The sequence below is a fragment of the Miniopterus schreibersii genome (genome assembly GCF_964146895.1).
Source record: "Miniopterus schreibersii genome assembly, chromosome: 14".
In the NCBI taxonomy this organism is placed as follows: Eukaryota; Metazoa; Chordata; class Mammalia; order Chiroptera; family Miniopteridae; genus Miniopterus; species Miniopterus schreibersii.
This window is the reverse complement of record NC_138114.1, coordinates 30273534-30290965: the sequence shown is the minus strand read 5'-3', so window position 1 is coordinate 30290965 and position 17432 is coordinate 30273534. Positions and strand designations below refer to the sequence as shown.

The 17432-nt window shown below is 42.0% G+C and overlaps 1 protein-coding gene across 3 annotated transcripts in view; it reads left to right on the top strand.

Annotated features, from left to right (window-relative positions):
* Positions 1–17432, top strand: part of PRKG1 (protein kinase cGMP-dependent 1) — a 953315-nt gene that overhangs the window by 714473 nt on the left and 221410 nt on the right. The window lies entirely within an intron of this gene.

Below are 17432 nucleotides of genomic sequence, written 5' to 3'. Positions count from 1 at the left end.
TTGAGGATAGGGTTTCTGGTGCCCGCAGACACTGGGTGGGAAGCAGAGTATCTGGGCACACGTGCAGCTGGGTGCTTGGAGGGGTGGTTTTCCACAGAAAGCCTGTTCTGGTATCTTCTGTTTTCTCAGTGATATAGAAAGCGAGGTCGTCAAGTGAGAATGAAGATTGGGTAGAGATATGAGAGGTCTGAGGACAGGGGAGGTGGTGTGAGAAAAATAGAAGAGTAAATGGACTAGGAAAACACAATATGATTGCCAGGCATCATTCAGGCCCCACTTGATGTTAGCAACCCCAAATCTAAGCTAAATAGGCCAGGGAGAGTTTATTTAAGGCTTGCAGTAGAGGAGACAGAAAACTCAACTCTGTTGGGACAAAAGGTGGGAGGATTTTTAAGTGCTGAGGTGAGCCAGAGGAAAAGTACTCCAGTAGAGAGATTGGGACTAGGTCATGTGTGTTTGTTTGCTAATTACTCCTCTGGAAGTTAGGCTCCTACCCTCCCACAGAGACTGGGAGATAGGGGCCCCTTCTCCTTCTATGATTACATTTGTAAGGAAGAGCTCCTAGGTCCTTGGCAAAGCCCCTCCTATAAAACTGGCAAAGGCTGGGAGAAGCTTTGCATCTTGAAGAGGCAGATTAAGCATTTTCAATTGCAATCTTTCTAAAGTAAATGATCTAAGAAAAAGAAGATCAGGAACCTAGAGTCAGGAAGAAGCTTGTCTAAAGTTAAGTCAAGCGGTGTGTGTATGTGTGTTTCAGCCCCATTTGTTTGCCTGCATTCAAGTACCAAGCAAGCCGAGAATTGGATTTAACCAGAATTGTTATTTTGCCAGGAAAAGATGAGTGGTTGAAGTTAGAGGTCAGGGAGTTGACGTTGCATGTGTAGAAAGGATTATAATGATTGACCTTGGAATTTTAACTGGGCAAGGAGAGGAGCCTTGGAAGGAGCAAGGGCCAGTGAGAGATTGTAGGATCAATGGATTTTAGCCTCATGACCTTGAAGAATTTTGGGGTTGTGCTATAATTGAGGTGAACTGGAAAGATACTGAAATGTTTTGTCTCCAGGAACTAATTATACCAGTAAATCTACCATCTGCAGAACTTCAAAAGTTTTTAGTTTGAGGCTTATCAGAGTGAGATTCCCTACGATTTATTGGTCTCCCTCATCTTATATCTGAACACAAAGTAAAGCCGAATTCACATTTGATTCCTACATTCAAGCATAAAAAATTCATTAAAAAAAAAATACTGGCTGTATTTCTCTCAGAATGTGCCGGCCATTGTACCTGAAACCTCTGTAAATGGAAAACTACTTTCCCTAGTTCCTTTGCTTTTTGCTTTCCTTGTTGATTATACTGAAGAATTCTCCAAAGACCTTTTTTCCCCCTTTCTTCTTTTTTTAAACAAAACAAGCTAAAGTACAAATTTACTAGTCCCAATCCAGGTCATCAAAAACAACAACAACAAACAAGCCATGAAATCATTTTATCATTTCTTTTCCACAGCTGTGAGAGCATTTGCCATGTTTTGCAAAAACAATAGCCATAGCTCTATAAATAATTCTGAGCAAAGAAAATAAATATTTTAGTATTTTATGTCAGATTTTCTAATCAGAAGATGCCTTAATTAATGTTTGGATTCTGCAAGCCAGAGTACAATCTATACCAACAGCACACGAAAATGGAAACAGAGAATTCAGTGGCCCACACATTTGTTTAGAGGACATGAAAATGAAATAAGTAGACCAAGTGTGAAGCAGGCAGATACATATACTACCCAGCGCATGAAAGTGTTCAACTCGAGTTGAATAAATAAACGTAGTGAGACATTAGATTAAATCATGGATCAGAGAGCGTGAAGCAAATTTGGAAGAGCGAAAGAAATACCAGTGTCACATACCATGAAAGGGAGTGGGCGTGCGTGATAATTGGGCTGTCTTACTACAAATATCCACAAGAAGATGAAAGAGTCCCCGATTATCTTGAAAGGCAAGCCGGTATTATTCTAACATTCAGCAAAGAAGCTTGCAGCCTTGTTTGTTTGACAAATATTTAGGGAGTGCCTGCCATGTGCCAGCACTTGTTCCAAGCTCTGGGGACTCGGGCTCTGCTGTCCCATAACATATGTTTCCGTGGAGGGCGCAGGGGAGAAGTTTGTAAGGAAAAGAGCCTCCAGTGATGAGGCCACTGTGTACTGTGTTGCTAATGGAGGCCTCTTTGCTGAGGGGATATTGAAGCTGAGATCTAAATGCAGACATGGGTACCATGTGGACCAAGCAGAGGGAAGAGCAGGCAGGAGGTCCTGAGGTAGGAACGGGGTTGCCGTCCTGAAGGAGCAGAAAGGTTTACAGTGGGTAGGATGCGGCTGGAGACAAGCAGGCAAGGCCAAAGGGGCAGAAGGCTTTGCCCGTCGTGATGAGGACTTTGGTTTTTATTCTGAGCCCGGTGGAAAGATTTGGAGGCGTTTACCTGGTAAAATGACACAATCAAAGCTATGTTTTAACAGCATCTCTGGTTAGTGTGAGAAGAATGGATTATAGAGGGACAGACCAATGAGAAGGCTGCAGCAGTCACCCAGGCGAGGCTGGATGGTTTATATGGAAACCGACTTTCTTATTGACTGTTTCATTCCTTATATTCATTATAAAATAATACTTCTAGCATCAGAGAGAGAAAAAAATAGGGGCCAGGGGAGACAGGGACTGAGAGAAACAGAGTATAACTAGATGGACAGAGGAATAAACATAATGGTATTGATATGATAAATTGACGTAGGAGGATACACGTGACTAGAGGAAAAATGTATGATACTTGGGGCATCCTATCCTGGAGCGAAAAAAGAAGCCTTTCTATGAGCCGTTGCTGGCAGTGCCTCCCCCTCCCAGCCCCCACCTGCGCCCCTCTGTAATTTCTAGACTGTATGTATTCATTTTCTTCCCTATAAAGTTATAAAACAGGAAATGATATCCTTGTTTTTTAGTGTAGCAGTTTAGTGCCCTTTTTCCTTTCTATCACAAAGTAGAAATATTCTTTTGTATACTGACTCGCTCATGCCTTTTTCAGAAACATACACAGGTTTTCTCCAGTCCCTTTGAGCGGTGTGTATATGTGTAGATATAAAGAGGTTCTTGGTGAAAGGCCTACCTAGATCAAGCACAATCACCAAACATTTTCCTAGGTTGTGTTTTTGCAAGACACGTTGAAATAATTAACTTGATTCTCTAAATATTTACCTTCATGGTCACTGTAGCATGTTCTTATATCTGCTCAAGTCTAAATAAATATCAGAGATCATTTTAGAACGTCCAGATATGGTTTGTTAGAGAATCCATTTTACAGTTTGGAAAATAAATTGCAAGAGAAATTTTAGGTAAATATAGGGAATAGCAAGTTTTGACTTTATAAGCTGGTATCATTAACCTCTATACTATCCTTTATATTACAGTAAAATATGTATTGAAATGAATTAGTCAAGTATTGGAGTCTATTTCGAGGGCCTAGAAAGTGCCTGGGGTCAATGAGAAGAACTGTGAATTTATAAGATAAGATTTAATCACTTCTTCCTTACTACAACAACCTAACACTTTCCTTCTTCCTTTATGCACATGTGATTAGTCACTGTAGTTGAATTACATTTTTCAAATGGATGGAATAACCCTTAGTTAATCTCCATCTGAGAAATAAGTCTCTTTTAATGATTAGCTACCCAAGCACAATGGAGAAAGGTCACGGTGAATGAACTCTTTCTAATATGTACCCAAATATTAGGACTGTGCTAACATCTTTAAAGAAATTGACAAATAAAAACATTTTCTTACAGAGAAGTGGAGCGGAATTAAATCTGGTATCATGTCACAAAAAGTGCTTGAAAATTAATTTAGGTAGGGGTTATGCTTCACCAGTGAGGGTGAAAAGGTATAGGTAACTCAAGGAAAACTGTACTTTATTGAAAATGCAAGATCAAAGAACAAATAAAGCCAGCAGATTCACTTTTCACCACCTGGTATAGCTACTTTCCTTTATGCGAGAGAAGTGGGGCATAGGTGAGATTTAAATCCCCTGATTTTTAAATGAAAAATAAACCATATTAAAATCACTTCTTTGCTTATATTGAAATCTATTTCATGTCCAGTTTTCTCATTAAAACGTAGGATTTGATTGTCTTAGAGTGAAAAAACCCTCTTGGCCTCAAGTGCTTTTAAAGAACTCTCTACCTATGAGTCTGCAACTTTGTATGATTGGATCTTTGACACATTTGAGCCTACAAAATGTTCCCGGTGGTGTTCCTAGGTTGTGCATTTATTTGTTTTTGTTTATTGGATATTTAAACCATTATGGCCCTGACAAGGTGTGAGACAAATAACATTTCTCTGACTTCTTGAATTCTTAAGAGAGACATGATGAGAAAGTAAAAACAGGAAAAGGCAAAGATAGAAAACATTTTTCAACTCACCATTGCTTGATAATATGGTTGGAAGCAAATATCATATTATGCAGTCCAGAGGCCATCATTGGAGAAGGCAGTTAATGTAACAGAGGCATGCCTCCTTGCTGCAAGCTCCAGCAGGGCTCATTAACTGCCTCATTGCTCTAGCGGTGCAGCTGCTCTATGGTGGCTCCATATCATGTTTACACCTTCCCAGATTCCTGTGCATCCTCTCTAGTTGTCATACAGGGGAAACCTCCTGCATTTGATGGAGTTGTTGGAGTGATCTTTTTGCCACTCTAAACAGGCCTGGGGTCTTCAGGACAGACACTGATGGAGTAGACAGGGACATTCTTAGTTTTCTTTGAAATCTGTTATGACTAATCTTTTCTTCCCTTCCTTTAGGTTTGGCTTTTGCTATTCAAAGCCACTCTGGAGGGAATTTAAAGAATCTGCTCTTTCTCAATTGCTTTATTTTGAATTTGAAATTTAACTGTCTGTTTAGATTTTTCTGGTTCCTTTTGGTTCTTCCCTTCTATGGGGAAAATGCTGCTTTTGAAGGAGTGAGAAGCAGGAGGTGTACATATGTACACACGTATGCATATGTCGTGGCATTGTGGAGAGATGAGAAAGTAAAGACAAAATTCTTAATATTTTTATATCTCATTCTATTATGAAAGTAAATATGAGATGTATTTTGTATTTGCAAATCATCTATGCAATGAGGGACCTGAATTAGGTAGGGTTCTCCAGGAAAACAGAAGCAATAGGGGGGGTGTGTGTATGCGTGTAGAGAAAGAAAGATAGACTGAATGGTTAATTGATTTTAAGGAATGGCTCATGTAATTATGGAAACTGGCAACTTCAAAATCTACAGAATGGTCTAGCAGGCTGGAGACCACAGTATAGCTGATTTTTTAGTTCAAGTCCAATGACTGGCTGCTGGCAGAATTCCTTTTTGCTCAAGAGATGTCTTCATTTTATTTTATTTTAATTTATTTTTCTTTATTACTTTTTTAATATATATCTTTATTGATTTCAGAGAGCAGAAGGGAGAAGGAGAGAGAGAGAGTTGAAACATTAATGATGGCAGAGTCATTGATCAGCTGCCTCCCGCACGCCCCAACTGGGGATTGAGCCCGCAACCCGAAACCCAGGCATGTGCCCTGACTGGGAATCGGACCGCGATCTCCTGGATCCTAGGTTGAAGCTCAACCTTTGACCCACGCCTGGCCAGGCTTCTTTGTTATTTTTAAATTTTAGTTGACATACAATATTATATTAGTTTCAGGAATACAACCCTGTGATTAGAGATTTATATAATTTACAGAGTAATCACCTGAAAAATCCAGTACCCATCCAACGCCATGGATAGGTATGGATAAAGAAGAGGAATGTATATGCACTGCATATACAATGAAATATGACTCAGCCATAAAAACAATGAAATTTTGCCATATGTAACCATATGGCTGGATCTCCAGAGTATTATGCTAAATGAAATATGTCAGAGAGAAAGGCAAATGCCAGATGATTTCACTTATATGTGGAATCTAATGAACAAAATAAACAAGCAGAACAGAAACAGACACATAGATATAGAAAACATTTTGACGGTTGCCAGATGGGAGAGAGGTTGGGGAGAGAGGTGAAAAAGGTTAAGGTATTTAGAAGTACAAATTGGTCGTTGCAGAATACTCACAGGAAGGCACAGTACAGGGTAGGGAGTATAGCTGATGTAGTTAATAACTGTTTCTCTTTAATAGATTGGAAGTGTTCTACCCACATCATGGAGGGTAATCTGTTTTACTCAAAGGCCCCTGATTTAAATGTTAATCTCATCCACGAAAGTACCTTCACAGAAAAATGCGGAATAGTGTTCAACTGAATATCTAGGCACCACGGCTCAGCTAAGTTGACACATAAAATTAACCACCACCGGACTTGTATCTAGGATATATAAAGAACACTTACAACTCAATAATAAAAAAGTAAGTAGTTTAGTTTTGAAATAAATAAATGACTTGACTAGATATTTCCCCAAAAGAGAAATGCAAAAGGTCAATAGGCACATGAAAAGATATTCAACATTAATAGTCCTTAGGAAAATAAAAATGAAAACCATGGTGACATACCACTTCAGACTCACTAGGATGGCTAGAATAAAAAAGACAGGTGATAGCAAGTGTAGGCATGCTGTGGAGAAATTATAACTCTTGTATATTGCTGGTGAGGTTGTAAAATGGTTCAGTTTCTTTGAAAAACTGGCAACTCCTCAAAATGTTAAATATAGGGTTACCATGTGACCCAGAAGTCCTACTTCTAGGTGTTTACCCAAGAGAATTGAAAATACATACCTGCACAAAAAACTTGTTCAAAAATGCATTATTCATAATAGCCCAAAACTAGAAACAAACCAAATACCCATCAACTGATAAATGGATTAATAAAGTGTGGTTTACTCATACGATGTAATATACTATTGGACAGTAGTCCAATCCTGTCAGTAGTGCAGAGACTAAGAAACTGCTGTGGTTCATAGATGTGATACCACAGGGAAACTTTGCTAAGTGTGAAGGAAATAAAATAGGGTAATATGGCAGAGAGTGCCAGGGACAGGTGGGCTTCTTTAGCTCTGGTGGTTAGGAGGTGGTTAGGAAAGTTCTCTCTGAAGAGGTGACCTTAAGATGAGGTAGGTTGCTATGGATACTTGCACACTGATTTGGTTTTTGAACAGTATGACTTTTTGCTTCTGCCTGACTCTGAGATTGTGTGTAATTACATTCTCAACTATGACTTTTCTAGTTCTGAGCCTCAATCATTTTCATTTCTTCCTCTATAGGGAGTTTCTTCTCCTAGACCTCTTAGATTAATTTAGTTATCATTATGTGGAAGAAATAAGTGCTTGTTCATTGCTTTAAATTGGTCTTTAGTTTAGTAAAGATTTACCTCTTAAAACCGTAAGTTTCTTAAAAGCAAGAACTATATTGTATGTTTTTTCCACTGGGTACCTATAAACAGTTGAGAAAAACAATGCTAATATCTTCCACTTGCCAATGCTAACTCTATGACAGGTTAAGGGGTTCTGTTTAATGCCATCTGAGTTACATATTTTTACTTTTCCCAATTTACAGCTGGGGAAGCTGAGGCTCAGGTAATACAGCTAAGTAAACGGGGAAGTATTCTACCTGACCCAGTCTGGCACTGCACCTTTCATGACTATGCTGTATTGCATCTTGAAAATTTGTGGAATGAGTGATATTTAAAAAAATCATCTCCACCTCCCCCCACTCTTTCTTACAAATAGACACTTTCTTCTGAAAATGTTTACTTGTCTTTTTTTTTTTTTTTTCTGGGAGTGTTTTCCAGTCAGCATTTTTAATTAATGACAGGAATCCATTTTATGCTATCTGCAAGCTCCAAAACAAGACATTTCTAATCATTTTTAGCACCAGAATATGTATGCTTAGCTCCATGCTGCCTGGAATTCATTAAAATGTATGTGCTCTGCAAATAGGAAACCAATCTGTAATAAATCAGCTTTCTAGAAAACATTCATGGAAGGTGCTTGAAATGCGTGCTACATGAGAATTTATAAATGCGCTTGGTACTTGCAATTTGCTGTCGTTTATGGGGTTTGGAAACAAACTGAATTTGTACAGAACTATAAATTAGTGGCCTGCATTTAGCATATGTGTGAGATGCCATTTGCAAAATGCCATTTAATGATATTGGAACCGATCATGATGAGCCCTGAATTCCTGTGACAGAGCATAGTGATAAACACTTGGTCTGAACCAGACAAACTTCTCTGGTTAAAAGTGAGCATGACTGAAGATTTTCAACTCTTTTTTTTTTTCTAAGTCTGAGGCATCGCTGCCAAAATACTTAGTTCAGGGACTCGCACACAGTAGGCATCTAAGACATAAATCAATGACAGCTAGGAGCCTACTTGGGCCTACAGTGCATAGGTGAAGCTAACGTTAAGAAAACCAGTTGGGCTTTCAGTGTTAGTGACAAAATACCAAAGTTGTGCTTGGAGCGGGGGCTACCGTGGGCATTTAGCTCCATGTCTCCCCACACAAACTACGCGTCCCCTTGGAAATCCACAGCAAGGCACCCTCCCACCCCCCGCAGTGAAGGAATCACACCATTTCTTAGGCAGTGGCTGCAAGGCTGTTTCCTGATAGATAAGGCTCTGAACCAGGGCGGGCAGTGTTTCAGGCTTGAACGTCCATCAGATGTCAGTCAGTGTTAGTGACGAGGGAACTTTGATCTGCCCAGGCTTTCATGAGATTGCAGGTATGAGAGGATTCCTCTGCTTATCGCCTATACTGTGTTCCCTTAATTATTATGAGATCCTGTGAGCTTCTCTGAGCTCTCTGGGAAGAGCCACCATTCTCTTCTATTATTACTTACAGCTAAACATTATTATTTTAATAATAATAGGCCTTTGTCCTGTAAATAGGCCTTTAGTGTAACATCACTCTGCCTTCTTGCTTTGCTTTGTGTGATGTTGTGCGAATCAATGTGCAAGCCATATGCGTGATCCTGTGTGCCTGGGAACTTGCCCATTTCCCAGTTTTCTGTAACTACCTTAACGGGAGAATGTGTCTCAGCTTCTCTCCCGGTTTCCAGCAGGGAAAGGATTTGCGCAGGAATTATGCCCAGCACTTACTACATAACCAATAAATATTTGCTGAATGAATAGCCTGAGCAGGTTTCCAGTAGATATGCACTACTTAAGGACTCAGTGAAAGAAACACAATTGTTCGGTCTCACATTTGGATGCTATCACCACAAATGGAGTGTAAATACGTCAAAGATAGTGGCATGCATTCTGAAATACAAGAGGCCATGACTACTCTCTGAAAATATATTACAGAGGTTTCTGGTAGAGGATCCCCAAGGAGCCAAAATCAAGGAGGTAGACAGAGAAGGTGTGGGAGCGAAGGGCTGGAAGGTTATATGGAAGGACTAAGATTTATGGATGTCTACCATCTCTCTTGTCCTCTTTATGTGTCCCAGGGAGATAAAACAAAGGCCAGACTTTTGAATAAATATTCTAAAGAAGAGGAAAACTCTTGTAAATCAAGGATTCTGACTTTCCAGATAACTTCCCTGGGCCGAGTTGAACTGTTGTCAATTACCCTATTTAATGAGATAACTGCCTCTAGTAGCCCTCTTCCGAATTTCCTACACTTGCAATTTAGTAGTTGTCCTTGGCAACCCTCCTCTGTCCCTCCATCCATCATTTGCCCCAGTTGCTGGATATGACACAGTGGCTGAGGCACACAGGAGACTGTGGAGAAATCGAAGAGAAAGTGGGCCCAGTCCAACACCTGGCAGTCAGTGACAGGACCGCGTGCCCATGGCCCTAGCGCCCCAGCAGCATTATGCCTGTGCTCCCAGACTGCCCACATTTTCAATGCCATGGCTGGGGTGCTGCACCGACACTTCATATGGAGCGGGAGTGCCTGTGGCAGAAGAGGGAGTGATGATCACGGTGATGAAATGGGTAAAGGAAGAGCAGGAGAGAAGGGGGGATAGGAGATGGAAAAGAGAATGTCACTGGAGGAGACCAAGGAACGAGTCCTGAACTTGCAGGAGAAGCTCTTGTTCCTACAGGAAAAGCAGCAACTTCTCCTGCAGCTCAGGAAAGTTTGACATGAGCAAGGAAAATGGAGCTCCCTGACCACTCTGACACCTGCTGCGTCCCAGCAGAGGCTGACTGTTAGCACAGGAGCTCACCTCCTCAGCATGCGGGGAGGCCCCGAAGGACACAAACACACAGGCAGCCTTATGGCAGCTGACAGTCAAACAGATGTTCAGAGCTCAAGTGCTTACAACCTGGTGCTAGGTATGCTCAGCAGCTGCTTTCTCAGGGACCCCAGAGAATAGGCAATTCCAAGGCAGCTCAGGTGGCTTCTATGGCACATCTTGGCCCCCACCTGACTGTGGGCCTGCACATGCACAATCTGCAGCCTGCAAGCTGGAGATACAGAAAAGCCAATGGTGAAATTCAGTCCAAATATGAAGATCCAAGAACCAAGGAAGCCAGTGGTGTAGATTTCAGGCCTGAGAACCGGGAGTGCCAAGAGCAAAAGAGTGATGTCCCAGTTTAAGCAGCGAGGCAGGAAGGGCCAAATTCTTCTTTCCTCTGCCTTTTTGTTCCATCAGGCCCTCAGCTGGTTGGATGATGTCCACCCACATTGGGGAGCACAGACTGCTTTACCGAGCCCACTGATTCAAGTGCTTATTTCATCCAGAAGCACCCTCACAGATACACCCAGAAATAAAGTTTAGCCAAATATCTGGGCACCCCGTGGTGCAGTCAAGTTGAGAGATAAAATTAGCCATCATAAGTGGTAAGGTGTGAAGGGTAGAAAGTTTGTTCCATAGCCCTGTGAATTGGTCTCAGTCTTTTAATGAGCCTGGATTAGGTATTTCACTTCCCCGACATCAAAGGCTAGAGAGAGCTGGAGTTGAGTACTTTCTTCAGCCAGTTTGGCTAATCTTTGGTAAAACCCCCTTTAGGCTCTAGTAAAATAATTTCCCTCAAAGGCAGACCTTGTTAAAGAGAACAGAGAGCTCTCAGAATGCTTCAAAATGATTACTTTTGCTCTTTCCCTGAGAGAAGCACAGGGAATTTTTCTCCTGTCTTCAGGGTGAAACCTGTTAGAGTTCCTGGGGGTAAAACTCATGAAATTGTGGGGAATCCCCCCCCAAGACTGGGCCTCTTAGGAGTTTTTAGCTCCCAAGCTGGTCCACTCTGAGCCTTCAGCGCTGCATCCTGTATTGGATCTAGCTGGGGGCCCATGCTCCCCATGGGTACCTGGGAATCTCTGTATCCCCCTGTCTCTCCAGTTTTCAGGGCAGCATTTTGCCCCTTGGCCTTACTTTTCTGATGGATCTAAGAAAAGTTATTGATTTTTAGCTCAGCTGCTTTTCTTGTGAAGATGAGAGTGATGATTTCCAAGCCTTTCGATGTCAGACTGGAAACCACTGTTTCTAAACATTAAATGGCATAGCCACATAAGCACTTAGCACAATGTGTGACACAAAATGAGAATATTACCATTACTATTATTTATTGTTAAATCCATAAAAATGTTTCCTAATAATTTAATAACATGATATAATAGGTATCACAAAAGTCAATAGATCTCTCTGAGCATATTAAAAATATATATTTCTGTACAAAATAAAGGACTTGGGGAAGAAATTCACTATGGTCAGAGACTGTAGCAATCAGAATTACAGGATGACACTGGCATAAAAGACAAATATGAATTGAAAACTGAGCTAGAGGATCTGTGACAAGAGTGGACGAACAGTGAGAAATGTGAAGGAAAATAGCAGAAATTCAGCTCAGAGGAGTCTGAGTTTGGGAACAGAAAAGGTAACGAAGAGAATAATAGCTTCTCTCGGTGTGTGACCCATAGCAGAGTTGATACAGCCAGCTTTGCCTTTCGTATTCAAGGCTGGTGCTTATGATGGGGATTTCTGTTTGTGCCAAGAGATGGCTGTTGAACAGTTTATTCCAAGAAAGGCTGCCCTTTGGTTCACAGCTGTCGCCACTGTTTAGAACAAAGCTGTCATAAACACGTGGCCTGCCCAACCTCTCTGCTTAGACAGAGCCTCTTCATCTCTCATGACTTTGGATTTACTTGCCCTGCACGCTACTGAGTTTCCAAGTGTTTCAGAATCACCACAGTGTTTGCAAAGCACCAGCGAAGCGATCCCTCCGTCCTGCTCTGTGGTCAGATCAGTTCATCATCATAGACTGATTGCTTAGGGCCTATTTTCCCTGAATATTTCTCGCCTAGCATAAGAGTTAGTGTTCCCTGCCAAACCCCCTGAGTATCACTTTTAGAAGCTTTGCTTGCTTTCAGGACCTCATAGTCAACAACCTTGCCTCACCTTTTTGTGTGAAGATTGGCTTGTACTTCTCTCTGATGATATCACTTGAGAAAACTTATTTATATGCATCAACTAGAAAGGGTTATTTTAGTGCCCTAGAGAAGGTTAGACCCTAACTGCACCATGAACTTTCAATCTTGCTAGACCTTTATTCCAGCATTAGTTTCTGAAATAGACCGGATTGTATGACTCACTTGGGGAAGTTGCTTAAAATACAGATGTCTGGACACCACCTCAGAACTATTGAAATATATCTGGGGAGGAGCCTGGAAACCTGTATTTTACTTTACAGGTATTTATTTTACTTTATGGATTTACTTTACTTTACAGGTCTTTATTTTATTTTTAATCTATTTTTATTGTGGTAAAATATATATAACAAATTTACCATTTTATTTACCATTTTAAATTGTTTTGCAGCCATCACCACCATTCATTTCCGTAACTTTTCCATCACCTCGGATAGGAACTCTGCACCAGGCAGGTGGTGCTCCCGCTCCTCTCGTCCCTCAGCCTCCGGCCCCCTTTGCTCCACTTTCTGTCTCTCTGAATTTGCCTAGTCTACGTGCCTCATATAAGTAGAATCATACAATATGTGTCCTTTTATGGCTGGCTTATTTTACTTAGCATAATGTCCTCAAGATTCATCTATGTTGTAGCATGTGCCCAAATTCCATTCCCTTTTATAGCTGAGTGCATCAGAATTTTAGTCCATTTTATGGCTGAATACTATTCCAGTCTGTGGTATACCATATTTTGTTTATCCATTTCCTTCGGGTTCCTGGGCACAGTCTGATTCCTGTAGAGGGCTGTTTCCCATCCCACCAGTTCTTGAGATGCCAGCTGGATCCGTTCTGACACTATGAAGCTGGGGATAGTATCAGATCCCAGAGGTGAAGGGTTCAGTCCTATGGGACCGCCCACTCCCCCACCCCCGTTCCGCAGATGCCAGGAAGCTCACAGCTTGTCACCTGTGCTTCTGACAAACGGCCTGTACACGGGAGTTCCCAGAACCCCCTCCTTGAACTTCAGATGTCAGTCGCAAGTTCAGGTTTTACCCGTACTTCCAAATGATTGGCTATAAATCAGCGTTTCCCTCAAGTCCCTCCTCAGGTTCTATTAATTTGCTAGAACAACTCACAGAACTCAAACATCCACTCACTAGATCATTCTGGAAACCTGTATTTTAATAGCAACCATACCGTTGCAGGTCAGGGTGCAGATTGGCAGCAGAGACAACCCACACACACACACAGGCGCGCACACGCACACGTGCACACACACATTCATTCACACGCTCTAGATGCTCAGTTTATTTAGTTAAGGAAACAACCTCCCAGAAGTGGCACGGCTAAGTCCATCTCTGCGGCCTTTCCCATGTCCCCTCCTCCTGTGGATACACGGCTACTGGTGACACTTGAGACAGGTGGGGACCTGCTAGGATTGAAAAAGTGACACTTGTTTCCACTCCTGTCCTTGTCCATTCTGGCTTCTATTATTATTTGAGAAGATGTTACCTTACAATTTTCGCATTTCCACTTAAGACAGAGATCAGCAGACTGCCCACTGCCTATTTTCCTATGGGCGGACTGCTAAGACGAGTTTTTGTATTTTGAAATTGTTGGAAAAAATCAGAAGAGGAATAACACTTCATGCCATATGAAAACTATGCAAAATTCAAACGTGGGTTTCACTGGAAGCCAGCCACGCTCTTTTCTTCACTCGTGGTCTAAGCTGGCTTTTGTGCTGCCGTCAGAGCTGAGTAGGCACAATAGAGGCCACAGGGCCCACCGGCCTGGAATGTGCACTCTGTGGGCTTTTACAGAAAACATTTCACAGCCCCTGATTTAAGGGAATACTGACAGGTATTGTGCTCTCCTGGTTTGTGATCCAAATACATCCTCTGCAGGGTACGTCCCTATCTAGCAAAAAGTGGGGTCAGTTCCACCTGATCCCCAGCACTCTCCTGCCTCCTGCTGTCCAGGGTCCTGGAAAAGGTTTCTCACGTTTAACCCCAAACAGATCGTATATTCTCTGACCTGGAGGTTCTGATACTGAGTTTGACAAACCACAGTCACAATCCATTCCCCCACCCCCCCAATATCCTGGATGACTCAAATGGTCTGTAGAATTTAGGAAACACCGACCAATTCCAACTTTGTTATTTCATAGATAAAATGATGGACTTGTCAAGAAGTTGAGTCATTTGCTAAAAGGTGTTTGCAGCTGATTTTGAAGTGATGGACAAGACATTAATTCTCTGGACCCCTTTCTGGCCATTGTATCCTGTGCTTTCAGACAGTGACTAGTAGACAGTGGCTAGGCATATGCGTTCCTGACAACTTTGAGGAAACATTTCATTTTTCAAGTGCAAATAGATGAGAAACTTCCCTTGTTGAACTGGAAGGGGCTGCTTTAAGTGGAAACCAGGAGGCCTCCTGGGGCTCCTGTCATTAAACTTAGTGTCAGCTTTTCAAAAAGCTTAAGGGCCAGAAAGCTTAAGGTGGGAGAGGAAAAAAGTTAATAAAGAAAAATCACAATCACGGTGCACTCTGACATCTGAATTTGTAGTCTTCCTTCCTGATTAGCATGAGAGCTTTTCCTATTTGTTGAAAAAGATAGGTGACTGAACTCTCACTTCTGAAGAGATGTTTTAACAGCTGCTCACCATCCTAAGATGAATATCAGTAATTAGAACTGTTATCTCGTTCTGTTATCATTATGGCTACTGTTATTAACCCTCAGCAGGGAAAGTCAGGGTCTGAGGCTGGCTGTACCAAGCTATGAAACCCCAATTACCATCCCGCTCTAGAAGAGAAGCTATCTGTAAGAACACAGTAGCTATTAAGAGGAGGGTTTGGTGGCTGTTGAATGTGTTGATGATTTGGAATCACCAGCTAAAAGAATTCTGGAGAGAGACTCCTGCATTAATTTTTTTAAAAAATTATCTTTATTGATTTCAGAGAGAAGAGGGAGAAGGAGAGAGAGAGAGAGAGAAACATCAATAATGAGAGAGTCATTGATCGGCTGCTTTCTGCACGGCCCCCTCTGGGGATCGAGCTGGCAACCTGGGCACGTTCCCCAACTGGGAATTGAACCTCCATCTCCTGGATCCTAGGTTGATGCTCAACCACTGAGCAACACTAGCCAGGCTAATTTTGTTTTTAACTGATTTAAAGGGTCATCAAATTTTTTTCAAAGCATTTTAGGTCATACATTGTGGACCGTGTCCTCTCCAATGTGACTTTGCCACTGGATGTGCAAACAGCTAGTATCACTGTTTGACAACACCCAGGTACCTCTGGCATCATGACTACTGACCTGAAATGAGAGATAGGCAGTGGAAACATGGTTTTAACATTTGAAAAATAAGCCTGTTTCTTAGAAGTAGCCTGCACAATTGTGTGTCGCTGCCTCACATGTGTACCTCACTATTAACTTACTTGATCCATTATTTTGAAATTGCTGAGAAGGAGCATTGCCCTGGGTCATTCATCTTTTACTTTAATTTGATACTCAAGGAGAGTAATTAAACTGTGCATGCCAAACCCCGTGGTAAAGACACTGAAAACCAGATAAAAATAATAATAGCATCGTTCTAATTGTAGTGTATAAATCAAAAAGACTAAAGAGAGAAGACTGAAGCAAATTAATTTTCCATTTTACTTGCCCACCAATTGCTAAACATTTATCAATGAATCAAAAGTGGGCTTTATTGCCCTGGCCAGTTTGGCTCAGTGGTTAGAGTGTCGGCCCATGGACTGAAGGGTCCTGGGTTCGATTCCGGCCAAGGGCATGTACCTTGGTTGCAGGCTCGATCCCAGGCCCCCAGGTCCCCGGGCACATGCAAGTGGCAGCCAGTCGATGCGTCTTTCACATTGATCTCTCTCTCTCTCCCTCTCCCCCTCCCTCCCTCCCTCTTCCTCTTCCCTCCTCCCCCTCTCTCCCTCTCCCCCTCTCTCTGAAGCCCTGGAAAGAAAGGAAGAAAAGAATGGGCTTTATCAATAACTGTAAAGCAAAGCCCTCATGCATAACATTACGTTAAATTTGTTTCTAACTGGAGGGTATTGAAAAGAAAGGGTCTCTTTCCACCCCAACTATATAACCTCTTCTCAGCATTACCTGGTTGAGATCTGAATTCTGAAATAAGTGGAAACAGAACGAATTAGAGCCTCTGAAACTCTTTCCAAGTAAAATATGCTTATGAGAAATAAATAGCCATCCTATGGCCTCCTCTTGGAGGATGCTAACACATCGACACCTACCAAGACCTTTTGCATTTTGTTGCACCATTTCCCAAACTTGACCTAGGGGCATTTTCTGGGCTTGCAGTTTTTACTTTTTACTTATCAACATTCCACAGAACACCATGTAACAGACTGTGGGAGATGCTGGTCTCGGCACGAAGCTTCTTGTAATAAAGTTGGCTTGAGCAGGAAGGGGCTGTGGGAGAATGTGGTTGCCACAGCCCCGCAGCAGGAGTCCTGGGAGAGAAGGAGTGATGTGGCCCGAGGTGCCAGCGTCTCTAGAGGCCCAGAGTTCATCGTGGTGTGTGCAGTGGGTGCACTCTGGGAGCAGAAAAGCTGCCAGTGAGCCCCAGCTGGGCGCTCCACCTCTCTGCCTCAGCAACCATGCTCTAAGAGACCACTTTCTTTTTATGAGCAAGGGTTTTTGTGTCTGGTTATCTTCTGGATGACATTTCTGAATGTCGATGTAAAAATGTCCAAACCTGTAGAGAATTTTTATGAGTTGGAGTCATACTGATGGCAATTGCCAGGAAGCAAAATCTCAAATGCTCCCTTCAGGGTAGTTATACCTCCGAGGGTGCTGTAAAAGAGGATTACTCTGATGTTTCAAAGGTGTGTTAACCTAGGTACACAAGAACAATGGACAGGGCTTGCTTAAGATGAATATAAACCTTTTACTAAAAAAATTAAGTGCCTGGGGCATGACTACCCACCACCTGCCCAGTTAGAGATTTATGATCAGATCACCCTGTGAGGTTACTTTAGGTTAGATTTGTTACAGCTTCCCTTTCTCATCTACGCGTGCATTGCCTAAATTTATTTCAGATTACAAAAATTAC